Raw genomic sequence first — 27,709 nt, 5'->3', positions numbered from 1 at the left:
AATACTGCCATTTTTGGATTGTAAACCCAAATTGCCCTACAGATGCTGGATGTTCTGAGAGTGAGTGCTCTCTGCTGCTTTGAAAAGCCTGAAATGAAAAATACAATACTCCTCTGGGAGGCTCTCTAGAATTATAAACTGCCTAAAGATATGAGTATTTCAAGTGCACCTGAAGATAATAGTGCTTGAAAACCTCATGCAATAGTATTCCGAGATGCAGAGCTTACTTCCCGTTATATCTCTCTTCTAGAGTTGATAAAACATTATCTGCTACTTCTTTCAGAATTCATGAGAGGCTCTATGAGACTTTAAAAATATCATGAATTTGGACTTGCTGAGCTGAGTCAGACACCCTGTTGCTCTGTTGAGAAATCTGAATATATACTAAGATCAGATTTATTCAAAGGCAAAAAGAACTCTATTTTTTTCCATGTGTGTGAATTTTGCAAGTCATCCCAGTACTTTTGGATAATGCTACATGATCTGAACCAAAAAGGAGCCTGCAGTTGTCTGAACAAGCAGAGTTTAGTTCCAAGCAGAATTAAATTAGGGATTCACGGAAATGGTTTCATTTGAACTTGAAAACCCCAGTAAAAAAAAATAATAAGAATAATAAAAAAAATAAAACCAGCTCCTGAAGAGCTCAAATTTAACAAAAAACTAGAGAAGCAGGTGCTGCTAATTGCTGTTAAGCAGTACTTTTTGTCACTAGCTTCACATTCGAATTGCAGTGGTTGCAACAAGCAGCCAGTGTAACATCTGAGCCCTGCACTGTTCAGCTCCATCCACTTCACCCACTGCTGGCCATTTAAAACCACCATGTCTAAGCTGGTTGCCTGTGCAGCCTTGCTACTCATTCCAAATTGACTGACACGTCCAGAGTAAAACGAAGATACCTTTGGAAGTACTAAAGTTATTTGAGATAATTCTCTCCCTAGATTTGATGAAAAGCTAAGTATAATTCAAATTCGAACACAAGCAACTGCCTTGGAAGGTGTGCATTACTGTTACTTTTTCTTCTATTTTAGGACCTGAGCATGATTGATCTCATGTGGTAGAATCTGCATTGTTGCAAACAAGAGTAGGAATTCCTTCCCAAATGCACAAATTTCACTGCTTTAAAAGTCAATTAGTGAATAACTGTTTAAAATAATTTTTAAAGGAGCTTCAAAGCTGCAAAATGGAGAATTTGTTGAAATTGGCACGTGTGAGGATCTGCTTCATAAATGCTTGAATATGTAGAAAAAAGTACTGTGTGACTTCTCTGATGAATAACAACCGAGCAGCACAGCTTGACTTTCAAATATTCATAATCAATTCATTAAATAAGGAATGAATGGGAGAAAATTATGGTCACAGATACTCCACAAACAGAGGGGAAAGCTAAATGACAATTCTGATGTGTCCTCCCAATATTTTCATGAGAAAACTATATTAATATTTAATGCCTGTATTACCTTTTTCAGTCTGCTCTAATTCAAGTGAATTTCCATTCCCCATGAAATGGCTGCTAATAGAATACTAATGCCACTGGTGGTTGCTTGCCATACAATACTAATGCCACTAATAGTGGCTTAGTATACTGGGGAAAGCAGGAGTTAATGTTACTAATGTCTGCATCTGAAGATGTTATTCTTAACACTGAATTAGGGAATGTTGTAACCATGTAAATTTATACACTAGCACATTAGAAATGGAAGCAGAGTGTCAGAGTGAGCTATTTAATCTATCTACATCATTACTTAATCTCACAGATGGCAAACAAGCCCAAATTTGAGGAACAGACTGTGAGCAATACTGATACTAGTGAAAAGCATGTCCCTAAAATGGCAGAAGGGGTGTCTAACAGCAACATCAATACACTGAGATTCTATTTAGCCCAATATCTTGCCCACTCTTTGCCGGAGATGTGCCCTGAGCTGCCAGTTGTTTTTCCCAGGTCTGTGACCCACTCTGGGATCAGATGTGCTGTTCTCTCCCTCTGAGCACCCCATGGCTATGGGCTTCTGAGCAGTCCCTGCCAAGGGTCTCCAGTGCAGTGAGCAGGTGAAGCTTGCCCAGTGTAGGAGGTTCTTGGAAGAACCCACCCCTCCTGCTCTCAGGCACCTGGGCCTTACTGACTGCCAGGTCTTTTAGGACTGCAAGCAGAACTGGGCTTTGGCCTTTACTGCTTTCAATCATATGTTTCAAGAGCAGGTATCTGCCACCTAGGATTGTTTTAGCTCAATCCAGATCAATGTTACCAAATCCTCAGGGATCAACTCACTTCTATACCTTTAGAAAATTAATAGGATTTGATACAGTCACTTGATGGGAAGGAATATTTTATTCTGCTTCATGCTATTTCGTTGCAGCTTAGATGATGCAAAGATGAGATGTCCAGGGAAATAAAAAGCATTTAGAGTTATCAAAAAATTCATGATGAAGGGCACCACCTCACATTCACATGCAAATATCACGTATAAAGTTAAAGGAAATGAAGGCTTAATGAATAGATTAAAGGTTATTTTAAGAGCCTGATGCTAATGATTCCTCTGGATGCTTTCTGATCTCTATAGAAATGACTGACTTTAAAAACAATGCTTCTGTACAAAGATGTTTAAAAACAAACTTCAGTACAATGCCATAAGGACAGGTCACAAGACAATACACCTGTGAGATGTATCCTATAACTGCAGGAAGAAATGCCAGCAACAGGGCAAAAAGAAAGATCCTGAAAAAGCATAAGGTAAAGTAAAACCAGACTTGGTGTTCAAGTGTGCTCAGAACTTCCTTGAACTCTAAGTAGAGTTCTTGCTAAATTTCTTTGATAAATCCAGTTTACCAATCAAAATAAGCTGAACAAAGATCATGTAAATTAAAAAACACTCAATGAGATCTACTCTCTGTTGGGGGTTGAGATGAACTACATCAACCAATTCCAACCAGCACTGAAAAGCTATGAGAATCGTCTCGAATGCACAGAAAGGTGGGAGTTATGTTTTTTGTGCTTTACCATTCTCCTATCCTTGTGCATTTGATGCAGAATGGTGCTAAATTCAGACTCCTTCCTGGTGGAGGATGTGCAATAACCCACCTTAGAGGCAGGCAGAAACATTGCTGACTGCCTAAAGAATGGATTTGGACATTTTCTTACTTTTTACCTCACTCTAATGCTTTTCAAGCTAGGTGCATAGTACATCAGTGCAGTGTGAGGTGGGAAAGCATTCTGGGTTAATCCTGATGTCTGCTCCAACAGTAGACTTAGCTGACAGTGCTAAGCCTTCTTTTTAGCTAATCTTTGCAATTGATTTGTAAATCTGAAGACACACTAAGTTACAGGCTGAGCCATCTCAGACATCAGGTTTACCAGAGGCACATGTACAAATCCTAAAGGATTTCAGAAGATTCTAGAAATGCTTCCTATCCAAATACCAGCAAATTGCTTTAGAATTGAGAGGTGTTTTTCATGCTGTTGCCTTTCCTAGCTGTTCCCTTTCACATGGGGATCAGGTCATATCCAGATATGAATAACGTCCTGCTAAGCAGGCATTTTATTGTACCCAACTTGTTTACATGCACAGAATCTTTCTGTGCACCTTATTGCCTCTATGGGATCAGTGGCAGGGGCTACAGTGAAGGCTCTTCGTATTCATAGCTGTAGAAGAGGAAGGACTTTCTGCACAAGTGCTCAGAGGATGACACTGAGCACTCTATTCACAGTGGTAGGACACTGCCCAAAAAGCTGTGCCTTTTTCTCTCCTCTTTCTGGAGCACGAGGTGCTCTGCAAGCAGAAAAACAAATTAGGTCACTGACCTTTCCCATGACCTTGACACAAATTCCAGCTTGCATTGACCAGCAGAGTGCCTGCTTGAATGGGATCTGTCCTGTTCTCTCTCATCATGCCTCACCCATTTCAAAGAGGCAGAAACAGAATAGAAAACCAAAGTTCAGATAGAAAGGATTTTTTTTAAATAATATAACAAACCCCTCTCTGGCCTCCCTCCCATCCCGATTTAAGGAAAGTAAGTTATCTCATTCTAATTCTGATATTTAGCAATGCTGACAGCTTTAATGCATTGTTGATCCTTCAGGTCGTATTGTTAAGTCAACTCGCTTCTACAAGTTAAGCCGAAAAAAAGACAGATGCCATAACTTGTGAGGCTGATAGGTAATGACAGTTGTGCCTTGCATTTAAGCATAAAGTACATTTCATTCCCTCTTGTGCAGCATCCTCTCACCAGAGCACCCAAACATCTTCACAGCAAGAATCATATCTTAACTGATTGCTTTATGGGCCACTTCTGTCACGGGAGAGTAACACAGGTCACTTCTCCACCCTCCTGGCTAACTAATAGTTGTACAGAAACTACAGTTCTCTATACAAAGTTCCTTTTAAGCAAAAGTTACATAAGTGCAGTTTTCAAACAGGCTTACATTTAATTCGCATCTCCCATGGTTAACTTCTACACAGTGCTATAGGAGTGTATATACACAACTTCTTCAAACACATTGCCTGCTAAACTATATGGCTGCAGACAGTGTATACAGGTGTGTAAGCAAGTGTTCAGCTTTGGCCAGACCTACATATTCAGAGTGAGGCCTGCAAGATTCAAGGCACAGGCAGCTAAGCAGGCAGCAGAAGGATTTGCTTTCTACAGCTCTTTAAGCACTGCATGTTAGATCTCTGCAGCTGGAAAATCCCCTGCATAGTTTCTGACCTGCTCCTATTGTAGGCTGGGGTAAATAAGTGTGGAAAGGGATTTTTCAGGAGTAGGAATTATGCTGATGAGAGGATAAAATCCAGTTAGCTCTACTCCTTCCTAATGAATCCATGCTTTTGTGGGCTTACTCAGGCTTCATGCCATTGATTTCTCCTTCTTCAGGAAGGGGACTTGAAAAGAATTGGGAGTGTGATGTGAGGTCATTGAATGATGAGTAGAAAAATGTCGTAGCAAATCATAATGCAATTCAACTGGCAGAAGTGAAGAGGGTCCAGATCCATGTACAAAGCTGCATCATTCCACACACTTCAGGCTACTAGTCATTTTTGGATCACAGTTTGAATATGGATTATGACCAATAGTGTTTTCCGGAGCATTCATCTCAGGCCTAATTTGGTCTCTTGTTAATCAATAATGAATTCTTGGATTTCTGTCAACTGAAGCAAAAATACTGATGTTAAGCGAATGCTAAACAGTTTTGAAAAAGTTACCCAAAAATTGCTTCCAGCCATTCAATTCCCATTAAGGATTTGCCCTTAAAAAGTTGCAAGTGTGGGAATCAAATGTTGTTTCTGCATTAGAATTGGATAATATTTATTATTTCATGATCTCTGCTGTCATAGTTCTTTTTGGGAGTCTTTCTACTTAACTTGGGGAAGATCCCTGATAGTTTGCATCACTTATCCTCTAGACGAACCTTCCCACGCTCTGTATATAGGTGTATGTATGTATATTTTGTCATACACACTGCAAGAATATCCTGCACGAGATCAAACCAGAGAACAAGTCATGGTATGCCCGAGGAAGCGCCTGAAGAGACATCGGAAGGCCTGGCATCACTCCCCCCTCCCCCCGGTGTTTGTTTAACGAAGACTTTGGAGACAATCACCATATCAATACGACAAGAAGAGCACTGAGACATCTTGGAAACAACAGGATGGCTACTGACTGACACCAGATAACACACGAATCAACAAATGTAAATTGTGATAAGATTGTGAACCTGGAGTACCCAGCCAATGGGGAAACTGGGCAGGGGATGGATAAAGGGAAAAACAGGTATAAAGACTGTCATCTTGTGTCCATAGGTGCGCTCCTGCTTGCGGGATGCCCACCATTGCAATCGCGAATAAAATCTGCTTTTCTCATAATTTTTGTCCTGACAAAAATTATTTGGATGTTTCCAACACAAGCAATGCAGATCCACAGTTCCAACATGCTGTGTCTCTCATTGTACAACCAGGACAGAGTGTCTTATACATGGCTACCAAGCTGGATGCATCCATGACATCTGTAGCATTTGATTTCTTGCTTGAGAAATTCAAGCGTGTGCTCAGCATGTATGAGTTACTGCCCAGATATGTTTGCAAAGGGGCAGAGGGCTAGAATGTTTTGGTTTTAGGTAACTTTTCTGTTAACAAAGAAATTTCTTTTCCTTCAGCTAGGCAGCCTTGAAGAAGAAAGACGGCTTTAGTTCAAAGAAAAGATTTGGGCCTTGTTTAAGATTATCTTGAAACTTGCTCGGTGTTTTGTTGCTCTAAATAATTATGCCAGCTGCAAGCCATAAAGATTAAATATCTGATCCTAGCAGAAGGCTAATCTCCCACAAAGGGAGATGAGCCAAAGACTGCATCAACTCAAGCAGGGATTTCAGTATTACTCCTGTGTTTTATAAGAAAGGTGCCCATATACAGTGCTGGCAGAAAGACAGGCAGATGAGGAGGGAGGAAACATGCAAGTTCTGCCACGGGAATTTCGGATAAACTGCATAATTTTATTTATTTTTTTTTTTTAAAGCAACTGGAAAGGAAAACTTGATTAGGAGTATGTTGGAAATCAAACCAGTAACTTTCTACAGAAGAATGATAACTTTTCCAAATTACTTCAGTAGAAATCATCAGAGCTATTAATATTCAATAGGTAAGAAAGCTCTTCAGAAATAAATTGAGAAAACAGAAGGAAGCAGTCGCACATCCAAAGTAGAAATCACTTATCAGTCTGAAGGGTATCCCTGGGGACTTGTGCACTTCTCCTTGGTGACAACCCCAATTTAAACTGTAGGGTTTATCTGAGCTTGGTAGTCAGCTGTCATCAGAAGCTTAGAGAGGACCCTGATTTCACTTCTCATCAGTGAATTACCCCCAGCGCTTCACAAAAAGAGGAGCTGCATTTCCTGCTCAGTGGCTGAGGCTGCTTCCTCCTTGGCTGGGCTGATTTGGGGAGGGCTGTGCCATATGGCTGGATCTGGGTGGCTCTCCCAACACACCAGGAGAACAGCTCTGGCTCTCAGCTCCCAACTCAGTTTCCCACACGCAGCAGAAGTTTGCTGCCTATCAGAACACGTTCTGCAGCCTTCTTCCTCTGCCTCCACTGTACCATGCATGCTTTGTAAACATTCTCAATCATCATAGCTATAAAAAAGTGAAGCTTTATCGTAACAAAATACATATTTGTCTCCTTAAGTGCTTGTCTGTAATTCAGTTTAATGATGCTGCACTTTCTTGTGGTGTCTCATTGCCTAGAAGGTAGTTTGTATTGATTTAGTCATTGTGTAGATCTCAGTAACAAACAGCCACATAAAGCACAGACTGGAAGAGGAAAAACCTTCCTCAGGTGGAAAAACACATTTATCAAAGTAATGAAACTTTTGATTCAAAGAATCATTTAGAAGAAATACAAAAAAGAAATATAATGCTTACACAGAAACCTTTATAGAGAGGATAGGGAGATACCCACTCAGTTAGCTGCACTCTGCCCTCTCCTAAGCAAACTGACTAGTCTGAAATTCCCATCATAGAACATGAAATACTGAACTGTATGCACTGCATCAAGTCCCAGTGAGTATATCTAACATGCACAGTACTTAACTAAATGTCACAGGTCCAGCAATTAACAAATACAAACTCTATTCTTTTTTTTTTTCTTTTTTTTTTTTTTCAGAGAAGGCAAGTTGTAAGTGACTAATAAACAAATGTTATATGATAAGCAATCAAACTATTATGCTAATGTATTCAAGCAATGATCTGAAAAATAAGACCCATCGTCTGCATTGCTGACACTGAAAGAAAGCTCTTCTGTGGCTGGGAACTCTACGTAGGCTGTCCATCTCCATTAGCTATGACAGTGATGCCATAATCTCAATGCAAGTAGTAGCTCACCATCTCGAAAGACTTTTAAATGCTTTGAACAGATAAGAATAAAGCAAATCCTTCCCTCTCAGCTCCAACACAAAAACAACTCTTTCAGTCCTGCAGAATTTTTTTTACCAGACAACAAATTTGCTAATGTGCATGGGGCAGCTGTGTAAGAAAAAAGTAGTGAAAGAAATGTGAGGAGTCCCAGGAAAATTCACGAACTGCATCACCTATGGACCCTTCGGTTCCCTCCTGCCACAGGGGCCAGGCTGTGCCCAGCTCTGGGCTCCCCACACCGAGCCTGGCCACCACAGGCAGCCCCATCAGTTATGGGATGCCAGGCAGGGACAAAGAGCCTGGGGAAGAGTCTGATGGTATTGCATCTCATGTACCACTTTGCAGGCTGGTGCTCTCCACTGAAAAGCAGTGGCAGTTCCAGCTTCTCATCCTTTGCTTGCAAATCCATGAAGTGAGCTGTGACTGTCAGATATGGCTATTCCTTAGATCATGCCAGTGCCCTCCTCTCCTAGCTGCACCTTTCCAGCTTTTGCTACTCTGCATACAATGTAAGCCAGCATGCAATGTCCTGAGCTCCTCTCTCTCATGGGGGAGTATTATGGCTGCATTTACTCGTCAGCACTGAGTTCTAGATATCTTTACTTTTTGTCTCCCAACAGGAGAAATAATGCTGAAAGGCTGTGCACACCCTGTGCAGAAGTTTAGGAGCCAGAGAAGCATTTTGCTAAGAACCATACATCACATGGTGGCACTGTGCAGGACTTACAAAAGGTAAAGCTTGGGGCCTTGATGTGAATCCCAGCACAGAATGCTCCCATACTGAGCACGGGCTCCCAGCCAAGAAGTGAAACCTTTGTGTTCATTCAGTCTCTCTGTAATTCACCACTGTTCACACTCACTGGTGAGTAGCCTCCAAGAGTCATAACTGAGGAGCTCTGTAAGCATTTCTCACCAGAAACATTTTGTGCTTACAGCTCTCACACTGCTAATTATCTGACTGGCACAAACAACAACAAAAAAAAAATGGTATTTAGAGTTGCTTTTAGACAATGTCTAAGTTCCTGATTTCTTATGCCCTGGTGAGATGGATGTGCTTTTTGTGTAGCACACAGCTGTAGACAAGCAAAACTAATTTTTATGGCCGTGCCATTTTCTTATTGGCATTCATTTGTAATGCTCTTATCGTATGGTAATATTCATGAAGAACTGCAAAACAAGTGAAATAAGACTTACAATTTGAATAATGTTGGAAATAACTGCATAGATGGTTTCCCCAGAACAGTAATCTAGCACTAATTGCCTTGGCTGTGCGAGAGGAAGCAGAGTCTTGGTTAAAGGCCTGGAATTCTCTTTTTCAGAAGATGCATAGGCCTGGAAACATATTTGTGTTCCTAACTGTAAGCATGTGAATAATCCCATTAGAGAGATTTTCTGACTGGTGTTCTGCTTGAAGTTAAAATCACAGTAAGTGTTTAGAGGATCTGTGCCTAAGGCAGGCGTCAATATTGAAAGAAAAAAGCTGGTTAATACAGAGTGTTTCTTTTTTAGTAATATCATTTTCTGTCTTGTCTTTTTCTGCAAATTACAAGAACTGAAAAATCAGTTTTGTTTTTAATAAATAATTCATTACACTGCTGATGTTTTATACTTGCTCTGTGAAATCACCAGAACTGGGAATTTCTACCAGCGTATTTTGTGTCATTTTGCACCGAGCCCCAGTGAGGAATAAATGCTGTGAAGTAACTGTTACTGCCCACTGCATTTCAAAACTTAATTTTGGTCGCAGACTTTGCCCCTTTGTTATCTATTTACAGACTTATCTAAGCCATATTTAAATATAGCTAAAGTAGACACTTTAAATGAATTAGATTCCTAAAATAAAAGATATTCCTAGATTCCTAAAATAAAAAGATACTTGCTGAATTTTTGAATGCATGTATAAAAATATTGAAAGGAACTTAATACTACACCACTAGTAAAAGTGATTGAAACAATTTAAGCAGATAAACAGCACTTCAGGCATTTCTTTAGGCAGTCCTGAATACATCATGAACCTTCTGTAAGTAGGTTGCTCACGTACAATACTATGTAGTGTCGTAGCTCATCCACGATAGACTAGGAATGCTTTCCCATTCTGCAGGGCACAGATGAGAGAGAAAAGGTTTAAGCAAGCAAGTTTCAACTTGCATCCGCTCAGCAGTGTAATCCCAGGTTTGTGGGTACAAGCTATTGAACCTGACCAAAAGGATTTTGAGTGTGGAATCAATACCCAGCAACTTATCTGGGTGTTTCAACATGTTTTCCAGATTTTAGGAATGTAAGCATTATAAGGGTCTGTAAGCTAAGGAATGTAAGCTAAGGGTCTTAACCAAGAATCACACTTCACTCCAGAGGAGGTGTATGGCTATAGAAATTCAAGAAAGCATCAGAAATAATCTAATCTAGCCTAAGTAGACAGCTGAGACAGTAGACACCCAGTTCCTCTGATGACACTTTCTGTGCATACTTAAAATTTGGATAATCACAGCATAAGAAATGGCAATACCTTCACAGCATCTGCCTGCTCCCCCATGCAGGGTTCACAGACTAGGTAATTACATTTTGCTAGGTGTATGGTGTTAGAGTGGGGACGGAGGCTGTTGACAACAGCACTTTATACTAAAAATAAACCTCTCTCAGAGAGAAGCTACAGGATATTTCCAAAAGCCCTGAGAAAAAGTAGATAAATCTAATGTAATCTGCAATTTGACTTTTAGAAAGGTGTAACAGGTGTAAAGGCAGTGTAATGACTTAGGTAATTTCTAAGGAAAAGCAGCAACAATTCTATGGTAAACAAAACCCAAGAGAAGCCGCAAACATGCATCTTTCTCATGCAAATCCATGACCTTCCTGAGTTTTATTCAGAAGCAATCAAGATTTCATTACAAACAACCATTCTCCTCACTTCTATATAACATAAATCTAGCCTCTAGAACAAAATGGAAAAAGAACACAGAATAATATGATCAAACATCCCAGACTTACTATGTTTGAAAGGGCAATCTGTCTACATTACATACCCTTACTTTCAGTCATGAATAAAATGCTTTCGGTTAAATACACCACTCCCTTATTTTCATAGTCAGCAAAGAAAATAGCAAGTTGTAATTCACAGAAATTAGTCTCTAGCTTTTCCAAAAGACTTTTTTGAAAGCCTACATCAATTGCCATCTGGGGATAATACAGCCCTGGCTCGTCAGCCTCTATCCTACAGACTGTACTTGCTCTTAACGTGAGCTCTCCTCAACTGGTTGTAACTTGTGCAAGGATGGGACTGCAGGAGGTTACAGCAGCACTTTGTTCACATCCCATTAATGATTTTTCCACTGTAAGATGGCATCTTACTTCTTTGTCAATAGGATTAGCTGTGTTCTTTTTCTACCTAGAATAAGTCACATGTGGGCATCTGACACAGAGGAGCCATGACTACAGGATGCCATTCCTAACCTCAGGCTCCTGTTCTGAGGCATTCATGGAGCTTTCTCTTCTCTCCTGCATAGAGAACCTCCAAGGATGGGCAGTGCTTCAGGCAGTGTCACAAATCTCTCACACAGTCTCATTGGTGACAGTAACATTGGCAAACAGTATTAAAAAAAAAAAAAAATCTCTAAAGAGCAGTAGCTGCTGATTATTTCTGGTGCCTTTGAGTTTCTAATTTGTGAAACAGATGACAGCACCAACAATCTACTCTTGTACCCTTGTAAAGTAAAAGAAATACCCTACTTTTACTTTAAGGCATCTGTCTCCAGAATTTCTGGAGCGGAGAAGCCCAAGAAAGAATTACATTTGATTCTTTCTTATAGAATTTGCCAGGTAATTCTTTTCTTTCTCAATACATGCTGTGCTTGCATCTGGTAAGCATTTCTAGATGCCAGTATAATACAGAGCAAGCATGTGAAAAGGAAGCCAAGTGTGGCTGCTGAAGATACAGATGTGATTTGAAAAACCATGTGGAAGATGTCACAACCATATGCATCCTCTGTTCCAAAGGGAATCCAACACATGCTTAGGGACAACTAGAGACATTATATACCTTCCTGACAGGTCAGAGAGGGCAGGAAGAGCTGGATACATCATACCCCCCTTTCTCAAACCAGGATCCTCTGATCCTGTATTGGATTCACTTGTGGCACTCCCTACATCTGCCTTCCTTGGCAGGATTAGCAAACGTAGAGAGACAATAATTACTACAGTATCAGAGATCAGAGTGAAATTTTTAGGGATGCCATTAATAGATAGGACGTTGGACTCCCCATGATGCTGTGCCAAGGGTTTTTCCTGCCTCCTCATCTGCAAAGCTCCTGCAGAAAGTTGCTTTCTTTGAGCTCCCCAGCATGCCTAGCTTTCTAGAGATTTCTGTGATGTTTGGTATTAATTTTCCTGGGAGATACAGGGAGAGTTTAGGTCCTGCTCTCTACTCTCTTGAGATAGGAAATTAGTAAAAACAAGCATTTCTTTAACATCTGCTGAAAGTTGCACTAGAAGAGATGACATGAAAACAGTTCTCTGAGTAATGCAGTAAAGAGTGGAGCGTGGTGAGCTTCAGGCATCCTATTTCCCTGAATAATTGTCTGTAGTAAAGACTCCACATATCACTACCTCCATCTGCTGTAAGCAAATGACATATAGCAGAGGTCAATCACAAAAGGGTTTGGTCATAAAAAGTTTGACCAGCTACATTCACACCTTTTGCAAGTGTCAGGAAGACAACCTCCCAAGGGATGATAAAGACAGGTGACTAAATATAAGCCTGAGGGCTGCTTTGTATTTCATAGCTTCCTCTGTGGCCAGGTTTCCAATGCTGGGTGCTTCCCTTGTAAGCCTGATGAGGAGGCAGCTACACCCCATTGAAAGCTGCCAGCCCACTGGGGCTGGCAGAAAGCTGTTGGCCCATGCAGGGCAACCAGTCTGCAACCTGAGTATTCTTCATCCTAAACACAGCTATTAAATACATGCCCTGCAAAAGTATTTTTTCACCAACATGCAATTCTGTTCTGGTCTCCACCTCTATACATACAGATTTCAATAGATATTGATGACATTTTATGTCAGATTAAAAAAGAGAAAAAGAAATGTGAAAATAATATTGAAACTCATCTCCAGCATGTCTGAGAATATTTATTTTTTGATAACTGCCTATTGGTTCATAAAGAGTGTCTTTCATCTAAAATACAGTCCTGTGTTATTCACTGCAAAAACAATGAACATCTCATTTACTATTTGCCTTTTTTTTTTCCACAGAGCAGATGAATACCCTGTATTAAACTGTCCTGCTTTAGGGAGCCTGTAGTGCAAGACAGTACAGCCCATACAAATATTTTTGTTATTTTCTCATTGAGGGGGGTGGGAGAGAAGGAGAAGGGTAGAGAAACCTTCTGATCCCCAAAGCACTTCTAGATATCAGTATTTAAGGAAGGTCTAAATGGAACTTAGTAGTGAAGAACACAAGTAAGCCTTAAAGAATAAATTATTTTAAATGCAATGACTACCTCTAAAAAACCTAGTTACTTCAATGTCACACTTTCTAAAAGAAATAGACAAAAACCATATCTTTAATTGCATCCTAAATAGAAAGAACTTCAATGAAGTAAAGTACTCTGTAATGAAAGTTATGTAATGAAATAATTGAGAAACACCCTTATAAACAACACGTGGTCCTTGTACACATTCAAGAACGTCCAATTTACCTGAGTTGTTTAACATTAAGTAGGAATTTATCTTTAAGCAGCCCAATGTTACCAAGCCTCCAGTATCACTTCGTGTCTGCCCATTCCTGATACATGAAGTATCATCTCTGGGGCAAGAGGAAAAATTGCACAGTCCAACACATAACACTGCCAAAATCCTGCGACGAGACCATTGCTATGAACCAGTTAATAAGGTAATTCTAGAAGTCTGAGTTTGTTTCCGTAGCTACATAACATTACACAAACATTTTGGTTGCAATTTTGTGGCAATGGTTTCTGTTATTTGATTAAAATACAGCGTCCTACTCCTTGGAGCCTTGGACTGTCTGATATCAGTGAAAGCCCTTTGGAAGTGCTACAGTTTAAAATTACATCTTACCCTGTTTGAAGGGATATTTTTAGTCTATTTATTCCGAGTATAAATATAGTTCTATACATCACTGGTTTAACGTCTCACTCTTGAGCTGGTCAGAAAGACACTGTGCCCAGCACCAACACCAAACATCAACAAATGGGTATCCTTTCTTTTTTTTTCTTCTTCCCTCTTTTTACTTTTTTTTTTCTTTTCTTTTTTTTTTAAGCAGCACTAAATGCTTTAGAAAACAAAGTATCTTGTCAGCAAAGGCTGTGCATCTAACCTCTTTACCGCAGTGACCTACTTATTGGAAGCACTCCTATTGAGAAAGGCTTTTTCCAAGATCTAGCATTTCAAACAAAAACATATCTAAAATTAGGTGGAAAGCGTTTAAGGGATCCCCGAGTGGAGATAAGCAAAAGAATAAAAGGCAAAAGAAAGGAAGTGGTGATGAATCACCACAGTCAGTAGGAGTGATGTAGTGCATATTTCTATGAATGGCCATTCTTTGGCTTTATTATCAACAGCCTCATGCATTATTTATTACTGATTATTTGTTTGGGTGTCAGGGGGATGCCTGTGCCTGCAACCCCCTAGAAACCAAAGTTTTATGTACATACAAAGGCACAGTAGCGACACTGCAGGCAGCCACATCCCTGTTCAGCTGTTGCCCTTGACCTAAAGGGACCCTTCCTTCCACACAGCAACCCGACAGCACACGTTTGGTTTCTGTGTTAATGTAGCTCTGGGCTTTTCTTGAGCTGGGTTTGCCAGTTGTACTGAGCTGTGACAAATTCTTTGAATAGCAGGTGGGCTGGGCTGATTTCAGATTTGAAGTAATGATGGAGGAGTGTGGGAACAGGTCAAATTTTTTTTCTCCTCAACATGTTGTTCTTCCAGTTGGAGCCTACCTGAGCCTTCCCATAACTTACACACCTGAGCAGGTAGGGAAGAACACGAGGACTGAGTGGGCTCTGCAGCTCTCTTCCCAACAGAAAACAAAACATAACAGCAGAGCCACTTCTGGGTGGTGCTTTTCAGCATTTCACATTTGGGAGGCAGAAAAACTTAACATCTTTGATATCATGGACTGAAGACTGAAATGCGTGTTTGGGGAAACGCATTATAACACTTCGTTGAGGTAGAGGAGACAGTTCATTTTTTTGAAGGTAGGTGACAATGAGTAGAGGATCTTTATGTCTGGAATCTGAGGAAGGGAGGTAAGATCTCTGTGTATGCAGAGAAAAGACCTGTGGCTGAGAGCTACAACACAAGCAGACAGGTGTATGTGATGGGACCACCCTGAGAAATGCATGTTATTTCTAGACACACAGTCCTAACAGTTCATACTAGTTATTTGCACTCAGTCTCTTTTTAACACCTAATTTTGGACATCAACTTCCTAGTGTACAACAAATAAATACTTTACATGAGATGGGACTAGGTTTCAGTGAGGAATGCCATGGGATATTTTCTTTTCCCCCCTCTCCCCCCTCTTTCCCCTTCAGTTTGGTCTATATATTAACAAAATTCTCCCCAAAGAGAATTTGCAAGCTATGTGAATCCTGTTCGCTATAAGGCCTTGCAAATCTGGGCACACACTCCATGACCTTTGTATGTCCCATTTCTTCCCTCACAGAGTCCAGTGAATCTCCCTGTCACACAAATGCAATCTGAGGTTACACCCTTTACATTTCAGATATCACTCAGATGTTTGTGTCACTGAACAGCAGAATTATAAAAATAATGCACATATTACAATAGGATCAGATGAGTTAAATCCCTACTGCATCGCCCAACCTTCCTTTTATTCCTTTATTTATTCTCCCCATCTCAGAAAATGGAGATTTCCACTTTCTCTTGACTATTAAAATGCAAGGGACGATGTGGAGAGCTGTTCTGCTCCCCAGGCTGCAGCGCAGAGGGCTGCAATCGGCTGCTCCGCACTCGCCTGGTGTGTGGAATACATATCTGCATCAAAGGGAGTTCCTCCCGAGAACAAAGGTGGAATGCAAACAGGAGTGGCACAGGCTGCCACTGAAGAGAGGGGGCTGCTCCTGTTGGACAGAGGATAAATACTGTCTCCGACGCAGTCAGGAGAATGGTATGATGTAAATGGCTTTCCTGATGATTTTTATCTCACTGTCAAGAAAGCACTGAAAAATCCTAAAGCACCCCACAGTTTATCAAATAAAATTATTGGGGAAGCAATTACCCACTCCTGTGATGCACACGAGAGCCCCAGGAATAGTGCATGTGCTTCTGTGGTGTCGGTAGAGCTTTTTGTCCCCTGAGCACTCTGAATCAAATTCCCAGCATCTGTGCATCGCTCCCCTCCACCCTGCAGTTCTCACAATACAAAGCGGGGAGTTTCGATCTGCACAGCCCTTTCTGAATTCAAGGTGGGTCTCACTGTTTTCTGTCACCAGCTTCCAGCTGTCCTTTTTCATTCCTTCGTGGACGTAATGAGAAATGCATACCTTCATACAGACCTTCACAAAACCATGTGAATCATATTAATAAGATAAATAAAGCCTGTTAGCTCCTTCCCTACGTGCTATTGTGATTTTTAATTGCTGTTAGCTTAAGCACCAATTTATGATTATTTTCTATATTACTTGAAGTCTTCATACTACATACTGTAGCCTGCATTCTGGCCCACTGTGAAAAATGCCACTCCTTATTTACAGGGCAGAAATAAAACAAACATGACAAGGTGATCACTGCCTGACACATCACTTACCCAAAGCAAGGATTGCACCAGGTTAAGTGTTCATTATAGACAGACAGAAAGACAGTCCTTCCTAAGATATTTTAGGATGTGACTCATGATAATGACTAATAGAAAGTTACTTTACTCATAAATCTGCTCTGTCCATAATCCACATGTTATTCTTGTTCTTACTAAAGGCAAAACAATTTGGCAGAATGTTTTTACACAGATATAATGCATTTACATGATTGACTCTATGTTGCTGCTGGAAAAGCAAGCTATTGTTACATGAGAATATATTGTAGGAATTCCTTTTTGGTTAACAATTTCACAATTGGCAGTTCCAGGTGAGCCATCTAGAGGCAAAAGCAAGACTGTCTTAAGAATACTCTACACTAATAGTGTAATGAATTCCTCTCAAATAAACATCCTAAAAAACCTCGTAGCATCATATGTACCAAGAGCTGAGAGAGACTGCCATCTGTTAAATTCATAAACCTCTTAAACGCTTTAATTTCCTGTATGCTTGAGCTACAAGTTTAACAGTTTCCTCTGCTTTTAAAAATGATTTCTGAGAGTGGTTTGGATTGCTTTATGCTAATGTAGTATCAAGAAAAGCCTATATTAATTATAACAAATAACATGCTAATTAAAGGGGGGAGTGTGAAGTTAGAGAAAAACTTGGAATCTCTTCCTGCTCTTGACTCACTGTGTGACACAAGGCTATTCTCTTACTTGGAGATGGTTTTACCACCCATAAAGTAAGACTCATAATTTTACTGTCTTTGTAGAGTACTTTATAGTCTTTGGAAGACATACCGAAACGCTACAATAAAGACACAAGCACAGTAAATACAGGGGTTGGCCATGTTTGCTTTTTCTTCCCTCTTGCTTAGTCCTTTTAAAATCAGAACTACATGGTGCATAAACCAGAGCACAGCAAACAGCTGCCTTTGCACTTAGCAGTACCACAACGCAGCTATGAAAGGAGGATGAAAGTCACCAACCTAAAACACAGCTGGGGGAGGTCTTAGATGAGGGGTGCACCTGGTGCTGTGGGAGAGTTTAAAGTAGGTAGTCATCAAAGGCTTATTTACTATTAAAACTGCTAAATTCCTTTGAAAACATTGGTATTCGCACAGAATTTCCCCGTACCATCTAACTGAAACAGTGAAGTATGAGATTTTCTTCTCAACATACTGGCTAAAGCAACACAGCCAGAAGCCTGACTGCTCCTGCAGGCGCAGCGCTTGCAGCTGATGACACGGCGCAGTGGTGGCCGGGCTCCTGGGCTGTGCAGTGGGAGGTTTAGCTCCAGCCCCAGGGACTCCGAGTCCCAAATTCCCTGATTTAGAAGTTGCTGGTGTCCAACGAAGCCACATCTACACCAACTGCTAAACGTAGATACAGTTGCTCTGCCTTCACACCAATTACAATTGCAAAGGGAAACAGAAGTGAAAAACCTCACTCAGGGGCATTGTTCCAAACCTACACATGGGTGTCTCTTCTACACACATGCTATCCTGGCTCTGGAGCTGGCAAGGCTCTTCCTGGACTACTGACAGGGTCTGAATGACCATTTAAACAACTCTGTATGAAGCCTAGGCTGTAATCAGTCTGCCATTTAACTTTTCCCTGTAGTATAAATTGTGAAACATTTTACATGAGCATATGTCATGTAGATCACACACAGTGTGTGAGCACTGGCGTGTGATGCTGGCTCACCAAGGGTAGAAGCTGTCCTCATGGTGGTCAGCATGAGCAGGGGCCATGGGAAAATGAGGAACAATGGAGTGATGGTGATCTCTCCCTTCTCGAGATTCACAGGGCATGTTGGGATAGATGCTCTGGGAAACATATTGCACTGCTAACAGGAAAAAAAAAATTAGTGAAATGGGTAAGGAGAAGGAGCCACTGGAGTGATGGTACCTACCAGGAGCTAGAATAAAACAGAAAATGACTTCTAGCCTAGAAACATAGGCTTCTATGCTAGTGCATAGCATAGAAGCTGATGCTATGCATGGATGGGGATGGTTGAGACACGCAGACAAGGGTGAAAATTGTGTGGATCACTACTTTGTGCCATACATTAACAACTAATAGTCAGGATACAAAGCACAAATACTTCTGCCTCTGTCCACTCCCCCCCCCTTCCCCACACACAGGGGCTGGTGTTGTACCAAGGCTTCTAGGGGCGAGGCTGCCTGCATTCAGAAACTCACTGGATGAGGAGTTCTGCCCCCATGCACCCTGGTTTCACAGAGCCAAGGGCAGCCCCTACCTGGCTCTCAGCATACCCCATATTCTGTGGGGAGGCCAGCTGGACTCCAGGCCCTGCTTACTTCCAACAGTTCTGGTCTCCTGGGGCTTCTGTCTCTGACCCAACATCTTATGTGCTTGATAACATATTTAAACATTTCCTCCTTCACCCTTTTCTTATAGGAATCACAGAGAATTTTTATTAATCATTTAAACAGTGCTGATAATTGCCCTTACGTAGGTGGGGATAGTTGGTATCAGCCTACTAGTACATAAAAGCATTCACTAATTTCCCACAGCCATGAGCAGGATAAGCCTTGTGTATATATCACAGACATATTCAGACAGAATAAATAAATTCCATCCTACAGCTGTTTCCTAGGTAACTGAACCAGGACCACAGCAACAGACCATGCACAGCTTAAGGAGTCTGAACAATGAGCTGCAGCATTTCTTCCTGTCTCTAAACTTTTGATTATGTGAGGCTACAAACACGATAGAAATAAAAACAATTCAAGAATGAAATATGCCACCAAGAGATCTGTACCCATTCTCACATAGCCAAAACATGATCTCAAGAGCCCTGTGATACATCGCTTCTGTAATCCACTCAGAGCTACCTTGCCTGTACTTGGATGTCCTCCAGTACCCAAACCTCTGCAAATCTTGGGAGAGCTGGCACCAAAACCCATGTGCTTGGCAAGCATTTCTCAAATGTGAAATATAATCATGGAATCATTAAGGTTTGAAGAGACCTCCAAGATCATCCAGACCAAGCATCCACCTACCACCAATACAACCCACTAAACTATGTCTGTAAGTACCACAATAGGCTTTAATGAGTATGCTCAAAAGAAACTGGTTTTTTTTTTTTTTTTTTTTTTTTTTTTTTTTTGCAGGAGACTGGCTTCTATTCTGGTCTTCTCAAGAAATGCAAGAATCCAATCAACCAAACTGGAAGGTCCCAGCAGGTGGTACCACATTGCATCAGCAAGGAGCAAATAAAACTTTTCCTTAGCTGAAGTCCTTGCACCTACAATGCTGACATACTGCAGAAAAAAGCAATCAGGTTCTTTGAAACCCTACTCTGCCTTATTTTGTGCACAACATGGGCTGCCACGTTGGCTTCTTTATTCTTTCTAATCACGTGTTTCCTACCAGTGGATGTGACTATCCATGCTTTCAGCAAACTTGACAGTCTGTTTCTGTGGGATATAACTCCCTTTTAAAGTGCTTGCATCTCTACTGGATTAATTACACTTGGTAATATCTGGTTCTCTTGTGGCCTGCTTCTTTTTGTTGCCCAGAGCTGCCAGGACACATTAGCTCACTGGAATCATTCCTGGGTCGCTGTGCTAGGGAGCCAGGACAGGGGCAGTGCCTTAGGCCAAGTGCTCCCCTCCTGTGCCCACCAGGAAGGGACAACAGCCTGTGCAAAGGGCTCTGCTGTTACACTGGGGACTACAGGACACAAACAAATCCCCAGTCTTGGGCAGGGAAATAAGCAGATGCAACTTCACATCTACAACACAAACAAAGGGAGAGCTGTTGTGAAAAATCCATGTAGACAGACGAAGGTAAAATTATTTGGCTTCCCACAGTGCCAAAGTCTAAAATACTTTCTGTGAGGGCCTTTCATTCAGCTAGAAAAATTAGAAAAAATAGATTACACCGGATATACTCTCTTTAATATATGGAAAGAGTAATATGCAAGTCATCAGCTGATAAGCGTTGCTCATTTGTGATGTAGCTATTGCTTACGAATGTATACTGAGGTAGTTGAAATAAATGCACTTATTTTGTTGTGCAGAGCCATAGAACAGTATTTCTGCCTCATGAAGTAGTACCTTTTAGTGAATTAGAATTACTATGAACGCGTTGCTCTAATGAAAAATAGACAAATAAATATTTAACCAAACTCTTTTCTGTTAGCTATAGGGCCCCTGAAAGGACAAATCCATTTGGTCATCAAAAGAATTGGTCTGATCTAGTTCTCATCTCCTAAGCAAATGTCAATCAAACACTCAAGAGAATCAATAAAATTAGGAATTTTACATAAAAAGACTGCCTTCATCACTTGTGCTAGCACATCTAGCTATTTTTTTTTATTTTAAGACACAAAAAGTGCCTGCCGTTGTGAGGAAGGAATTTTTTTAAGTAGTGACACCAAGGCAAATTCATATTCCTGTGTAAAAGGGTCAGAGGTTCTAAATACTATTGAGGAAAAAGAGGCCTTCTGTTCTCATGATGAATTACATGCAATTTTTAGAAGAGAAATTAGAATATGTGCTCATCCACCCAGAAACTGGAGTCCACAGGCTGGATTTCAGGAAATGTGGTGCCAACTTTTCCCTGAATTACATTTGTGTGGTCCCAGTGAATATAATGGGGTTATATGAGGTGAAAGTCTATGCAAAAAAATGGGCTCAGCCAGACTCACCAGAGGTATGTAGAAACCATAGGGCCTAAGTCTGATCTCTTCGGCAGTGATTTGAGTTTCATTTATATGAAAGTCTATTGATTTCAGTGGATGAACTATGAGCGTATACCTATGTAAATGTAGCCAGAATCAGATCACCCTCAGCTATATCCGGCCCTGCAGATATGGAACAGAGTCAACTTGTGATAATACGGGTTCAATGCTTCTGGGCTGTTTAACTTCGTATGCAAATTTTCAGTCCACAGGGAAACAAACTCCCATCTCATCTGCTCCCTGTTTCAGCTTAGCAGCTCTTTGAAAATTGCTTATTCTGCCTTTTTACTCTTCATCAGCAAATGGGACTTGCAATTGTTACTGTACAGTTCTAAATGAATCAGGGAAAACATATCTTCATCTAAACTTCAATCAGAACATCCTCTGATGACAAGAAAAAGACTGACTTCTCACATGGGTTTGCTTGTCAGAAACAACTAAAACAAAACCAAACAGCAAACACATTTCATCACCAAAAAAAGAGACCTGATTTCAATCCCACAAGTTGTTTTTTTTTAAATCAATAAATCTTGTAGTTGTTGTATTTTCTTGCCTCAGTACACCTACTTTAAAGTAGTATCACCCAAATAAAAATGACTAGAACCATCATCACCAGCTGCAAGTCATAGCCTTTCTTTAAAGCTGTACACTACCTTAAGGTAGAGTGAATACAGCAGGCAGTAAAACCTTGATGTGATTCATATTTCATCCAGCTAGAAACAACAGACTTCTCCCGGGGTGAAGCACTTTAATAAACATGACAGCTCCAGGATTTTGCCATCCAGCCAGTTCAGCTTTCCTCTGGGTAACAGGGAAGCACCCAATGCCAGGCTGGGCACACAGCTCAGAAGCATGTGGCTTTCTCCTGTAGCAGAGCTGGCAAGCACCAGGACATGGCTGGCTGGCACCTCTGGCATTGGCAATGCAATTGGCATTGCAAAAGTGCTTATTTGAAATTAAAAAGTTAGGGATGTCTCTCTCCTGAGGACTTTGCCCCTTATCAATGTTCATTATCACTTAATGCAAACGGTAGATGGGGAGAGCAGTTGATCTGCTGACTGCCTCACCCAGGAAGTTGCTTCCAAATGCATTTTCTCTATGCCTCTTCTTACTAGGTAGTCTTTTCCCTCCCAAACGTGATTCAAAAGCAGCCTGCAGAATTACTAAACCAATGAATCGCTATATGAGATGGCTTGAATGTGAAAATGTAGAAGTGAACTTAAAAACAAACAAGAGAAGCCGGAGTGGTCAGGCTTACTGCTTTTCTCACAAAGGACTTCAGAAGAAGCACCTGTTCATATCACCTGATGACCTGGCTCATCCAATTCATTGTGAAGTACATTCAAAGATAGCAGAAAACTACTACAGCTAAGTTTAGAACAGAACCATCACACACACATCTAATTCTGTAATACAAGCCACATACAGATTTAAGATTATAAAATGAAATATATCCATGACTTGGCTTTTATCTTCCATTCAGTTTTATTTCGCCCACAACTGTAAATAATGCTACACCGAAGCACAGCTTTGTCTCTGCCTCCTATTTCTACCAGGGTGTTTCCTATCTCAGGGTTTATACCAGGACTCTCCTTCTTTGGTTTTAGACATTAATTCAAATGAGTACAACACTCATGATTAGGGCTTATAGAAAGACCATAGAGCAGTTTGAGCAACCTATCCCCTTTCACTAGCACAGATCATTGGGAAAAGGTCATCTTTCCCATACAATAGATAGTTATGTGTTTAGTACACTAGGCTCAGTGCAGAGTCTAAAGGGCAACATATAAGGGATGAAGAATCATCCTCTCTCCACCAGCTTTGTGAACCCAGCAGCATTTTTGTCCTTTTCCTTTTAATGTTTGTTGATTTGTTTCAGTCATTCTCTTCTAGCTCCCTTCTAGCCTAGCAGACTTTTTAAGTATGAGTAAGAGTGAAATGAAAGTATAAATTAAGTGGAGTAAGTTCAGCTTTGTCAAGTTGCACCTTATTTGCACATACTTAAGTACAAAACATATACTAATTGAAAGGAAGCAAGCCTCAAGTATTAAGCTCAAATACTGCAATTATCAGCGTTTTTTTCCCTGCTAGACTCTTAAGAAAAAACTCCAATGCCTGTTCTGTTATTATAAATGCCACTTAATACGAAACACCTCAGGTTAGAAATGTTAATAGGAAATGATCTTATGTAATCACAGGTCTCCTAGCGATGGATCAATAAAAGCACAGTACCTTGCAAGCAACCACCAGCTCAGTTCTTTGTTGCTATTGTTTTGTTTTTAGAGTTATTTCTGGCCAAATCTGCCAAAGTTATACATTTCATTTTCACATAAAATTAAATAGAAAAACAGTTATATGCTTTCTTTAGGTTTACTCGGTGCAGTACTTTTTTACTTCAGGCTGAAGCAACAGTTGATTTTGATCACTAATTCACAAACTTTCATGAAGTTCCCACTGCATAGAAGAGACAAAATACACCCTCATTTCTCACTCCAGCATAGACTAACTTTGTAGGCAGCTCGTACACTACGACACTTAGTTTCTGTGACTCTAGTTCTCTCCTGTGCTCTTCCTCATGTTCCTTTATCTACCTCAAATGCCACTTTCAATGAAACGAAGTTAAGAAAAAAAAAGTAGTTTCAATGATCAGTGCTATTACCTAAATTGCAATTACTCTGTCGAAAGGTCAGTGAACCCTCCTGCTGGACTGGGCTTTCAGTCTTTAAAGGAAACTAGTGAGATTTAGATGCTACAGGCACAACGCTGACATTTTACTTGTCTTCGGCTATAAAAGACTGTTTTCTAGTTGGGGATTATCCATTTTCACAGAGGGTGCTTTGGACTTCAAGCTTTTTTGGCACAGATGGATCAACAAAATGAGGTGGATCAGTGCTTCAGGTACACTAATAGCCTCTACTACAGAGCAGGTACTCTACTAGCCTTTCTCATGTGTAGGCTTTCAAAGATAACTGAACCAGATGAAATGAAAAATTAAAAATAAATGTTGAAATCTGCCAGAAACAAGCTTTACAGGTAACATGGAAGATTATACTGGCAGGATGCAGCTGTTACACCTGTGTGAAGGTATGAACTGTGATATCCACATTTTGACTTTGAAGGATGAAAATAAAAGACAAAAAAACACTTGATGTTTGTCTCATGGTGATAAATCACAAGTTTGTAGGAGATGGATATTGCCAAGGCCAAATTCTTTATTTTTACTTGTTTACAAGTATTTGGAGATTCACTGTGAGGAGAGAAAATGTCCAGTACACCCCTCAAGGTTACCAAAACTAATGACCCAACTTAGTACTGACAGAGTTGAAGAAGATATGTTGGTTCCACCTTGATAACAAAGTCCTCTGCTACCACACCAGAATCATCTGCATTTTTAATCCTCTACGCCCCAGGCTGAAAAATGCCTTTTTCCACAGCGTTATATAATCATTAATAGCAATCATTTAATTAATTTATTGTAATGACAAGCAACCCTGACATTGAACCCATCAGGGAACCATACAAGCAATTAAAAATACAATCCTGCAGAAGGCATCACAAAACTGATAACATAAAATGAAATAAGTTATTAAAGTGCCACTTGAAGTCTTATGAACCTATAAATATGGAGTGCTGAAATATATGAAGTTTCTTTTCCCAAATGCAAATAGCTAGTGCTGAGATATGTTGAAAAATAGATGGTATATAGTGGGAAACAAGGGACATAGGTTTCATTCTTTAGGTCTAAATTAGTTATGCTTATAACACTGCAAAACGAATTATGTAAAAATGTTTCACATACTAGTAAAAGAAACTCCTTGCCTTCGAGGATTATGTATTCCTGGGATTGAGGTCATGTGTCCAAACTTTGATTCTTCTGGACCCAACGTATTATACTGTAAATGTTGATACCGCAATGAAAATGCTAACAATATTGTTAACTTTGATTTCCCTTCCCAATTTCTGCAGTAATTTTTCCACCTCCAGGATTATATTACCTGCCAACACAACCACAAATGGCCTGGAAAAGAAGGAAATGTTATTGCATTGCTTTAGGCCATGTCTACATTGGGTTGTTGAACCACTTTAACTGTGGTTAGCTTGCATTAAAGTAGCCAGCGTATGCACTAATCCATTCTTTTCAGGGAGCTTGCTCCCTGTGGAACCTAGCTGTTCTGCTGCTACAGGCCCTTTGCTTAATAACACTTTCTGTCCTAAGCTGCCTCGATACTTCTATGTCCCTAGTGTGTTGAGGCTGTGCTGGCCCAAAACACTTCTCTGTTTAAGTACCAATCACCCAGCAGACATTAACACATTCCATTCATATAGCAGCTCTAGGACACAGGCATCTCTCTGAGTTTCTTCATAGATCTGCGCATAGTTCTCAGTCCTGACTGCTCCTGTCAGAGACACAAAACTCACCCTTAACACAGTAAGTTATCCCACAACATAGATACTTCCACAAAATTGCTACAGAAAAAGACAAAAGGCTGACCAAATTTGACTCAAGGCTGAGCCAAAGACAAGGACCCTGGCAAAAATGTGTTAATACAGAAGGTCATGATGGCAACACAAGCAAGAGTCCCAGACACATGAAGATGGCTGTAATTTTGACCCAAGACAAAAATGCAGCCAAAATCAACAAGATGCTTACGCAGCACTGTGCTAAGTGCTCTTGACTGAACTCTGGGAAACCACAGAGAGCATGCAGTACCCAGTGCATACATGCAGTCTGACCTGAAGGAGAACCAGTGTGTCTGAAACTCAGCAGACGTTTTGGAGATGCACAGAACCCCAGAACAGCTCCACTGGAATACAAACTTAGCGGCCACTTCAAAGCCTCTGATGGCCCTGTCAACAAGCCTGATGTTTATGTTATTACACAGGTAGTTCTGCTGATTTCAAAGGTTTTTGGGTTTTGTTTTTCTTAGAAGCTATGTTGGACCTGCCTTTCAACACCCTCCCTCTCCCCCCCAACACACACCTTCTTTGCTCGTTTGAACATGATATTCACAGCTTTCTTTACACTCTCTCCCATGCTCCCAAAACTAGGAATCTCCTCACAAATCTTACCAGCATGTCAAAGATATTGGTATGTTTGATTTCTGGTATATAAGTATGTTTTTGTATTTGGGGCTTCATCCTCCTCATGCACATTATAGTGTCTCTAAGAGGAGTATGACTCTGAAGTAGTAAGAAGGATAGGAAACATCACTTGTAGGATTACTTCTCCAAGTCCACGTATAAAACCAGAGTTGCAAAGAATGTTCATTACTCTATTCAGTGACCCTGCAAAGCTTGCCATGCTGAGGTCTTTAGGGAAGACCCTTTTATTCCAGCAATCACAGGGCCACTGTTTGTGTTTCTCTGGCAGAGAAAGATTGAATGTTTAGCATTTCAGACAAGAAAACTGCCTGCAAAGCCTACTGAGCTACCCATATAGCCCTTCAATAAAACTCTTTTATTAAAACTGCCTCAATATTCACATTTCAAATAGGCATGAGTCCTCCTGATTCTCACTTCAATTCTGCTTCAAGCCAGAAAACTCTCCTTCTTTCCAAATAGAACAGAAGATAGTAAATTTCACTTGTTTCAACCTTTTGTATGAATAAAGGAGGGCTATAATTCCTGAGGAAATTAAATGAATGTATCATGATGCTGCCTTTGTATTTCACTTTTATACCACAAGTTCTTTCCTTTAGTCCTGAATTATCTGTGAGGGTAGAGAGAGAATAGTGGTACAAATGTAGTCCTCTGACCTCTACGTGCAAAGGTATGAATGTTAGTGATTACTGATGACAAGGATCTACTGCCAGCGAGGTACCCAGAGTAGCCTGCCTAGTCAGCACACTGCTGCTCCAGAAAGCTGTGGGTCTACCTGGTGTCCTCCACTGCACCTCCTCTCCTACCTCCATTCTCAATAAACAACTGTTTCAAAAATGGCCATGGTGTTTTTCTTTGTTCAAGGTACCTAAAATCAATCCTGCTGCTGCTCCCACAGCCTTTAATTTCTAAGCTACATTATATAGTAGTATACAGGAACACAATTTTATTTTGTGTTGCACAATGAAAAACTTGTCCTGAATCGAGCCACCAAGTACATGTAAATACAGGTCTCTTACACCCAGACACTTCACCTTCTGCTGCACATTTTGCACCTTGTTGGGAGAAAACACCAAATGATTCAGACTCTGCATTTTTGATGTTCATCTACAATAACTGCATTTTTGGTTCTAAGGACAAGCACTGATTTCACATAAGAAATGAAATAATTTGAGCTAGCTAGTGTCATGGTATTCAATACCTTACACATCCTATCAAACATCAAAA

General features: G+C 40.5%; 1 long non-coding RNA gene across 2 annotated transcripts in view; it reads right to left on the bottom strand.

Moving 5' to 3' along the window:
• The window catches only part of LOC149916594 (uncharacterized), a 54,502-nt gene that overhangs the window by 10,114 nt on the left and 16,679 nt on the right, over positions 1-27,709 (bottom strand). Inside the window, exon 3 of one of the 2 annotated variants that reach the window (XR_016469444.1) lies at positions 4,463-5,141. The exons of the other annotated variant lie outside the window; for it this stretch is intronic. This is a non-coding gene — a long non-coding RNA (uncharacterized LOC149916594). Of the gene's footprint in view, positions 1-4,462; positions 5,142-27,709 lie in introns of those variants that run through there. 2 annotated transcript variants of the gene reach the window in all.

Source organism: Phasianus colchicus, chromosome 10 (genome assembly GCF_987193195.1).
Source record: "Phasianus colchicus chromosome 10, bPhaCol1.hap1.1, whole genome shotgun sequence".
Taxonomy (NCBI): Eukaryota; Metazoa; Chordata; class Aves; order Galliformes; family Phasianidae; genus Phasianus; species Phasianus colchicus.
The sequence above is the reverse complement of the archived record's forward strand: the minus strand, read 5'-3'. Positions and strand labels throughout refer to the sequence as shown.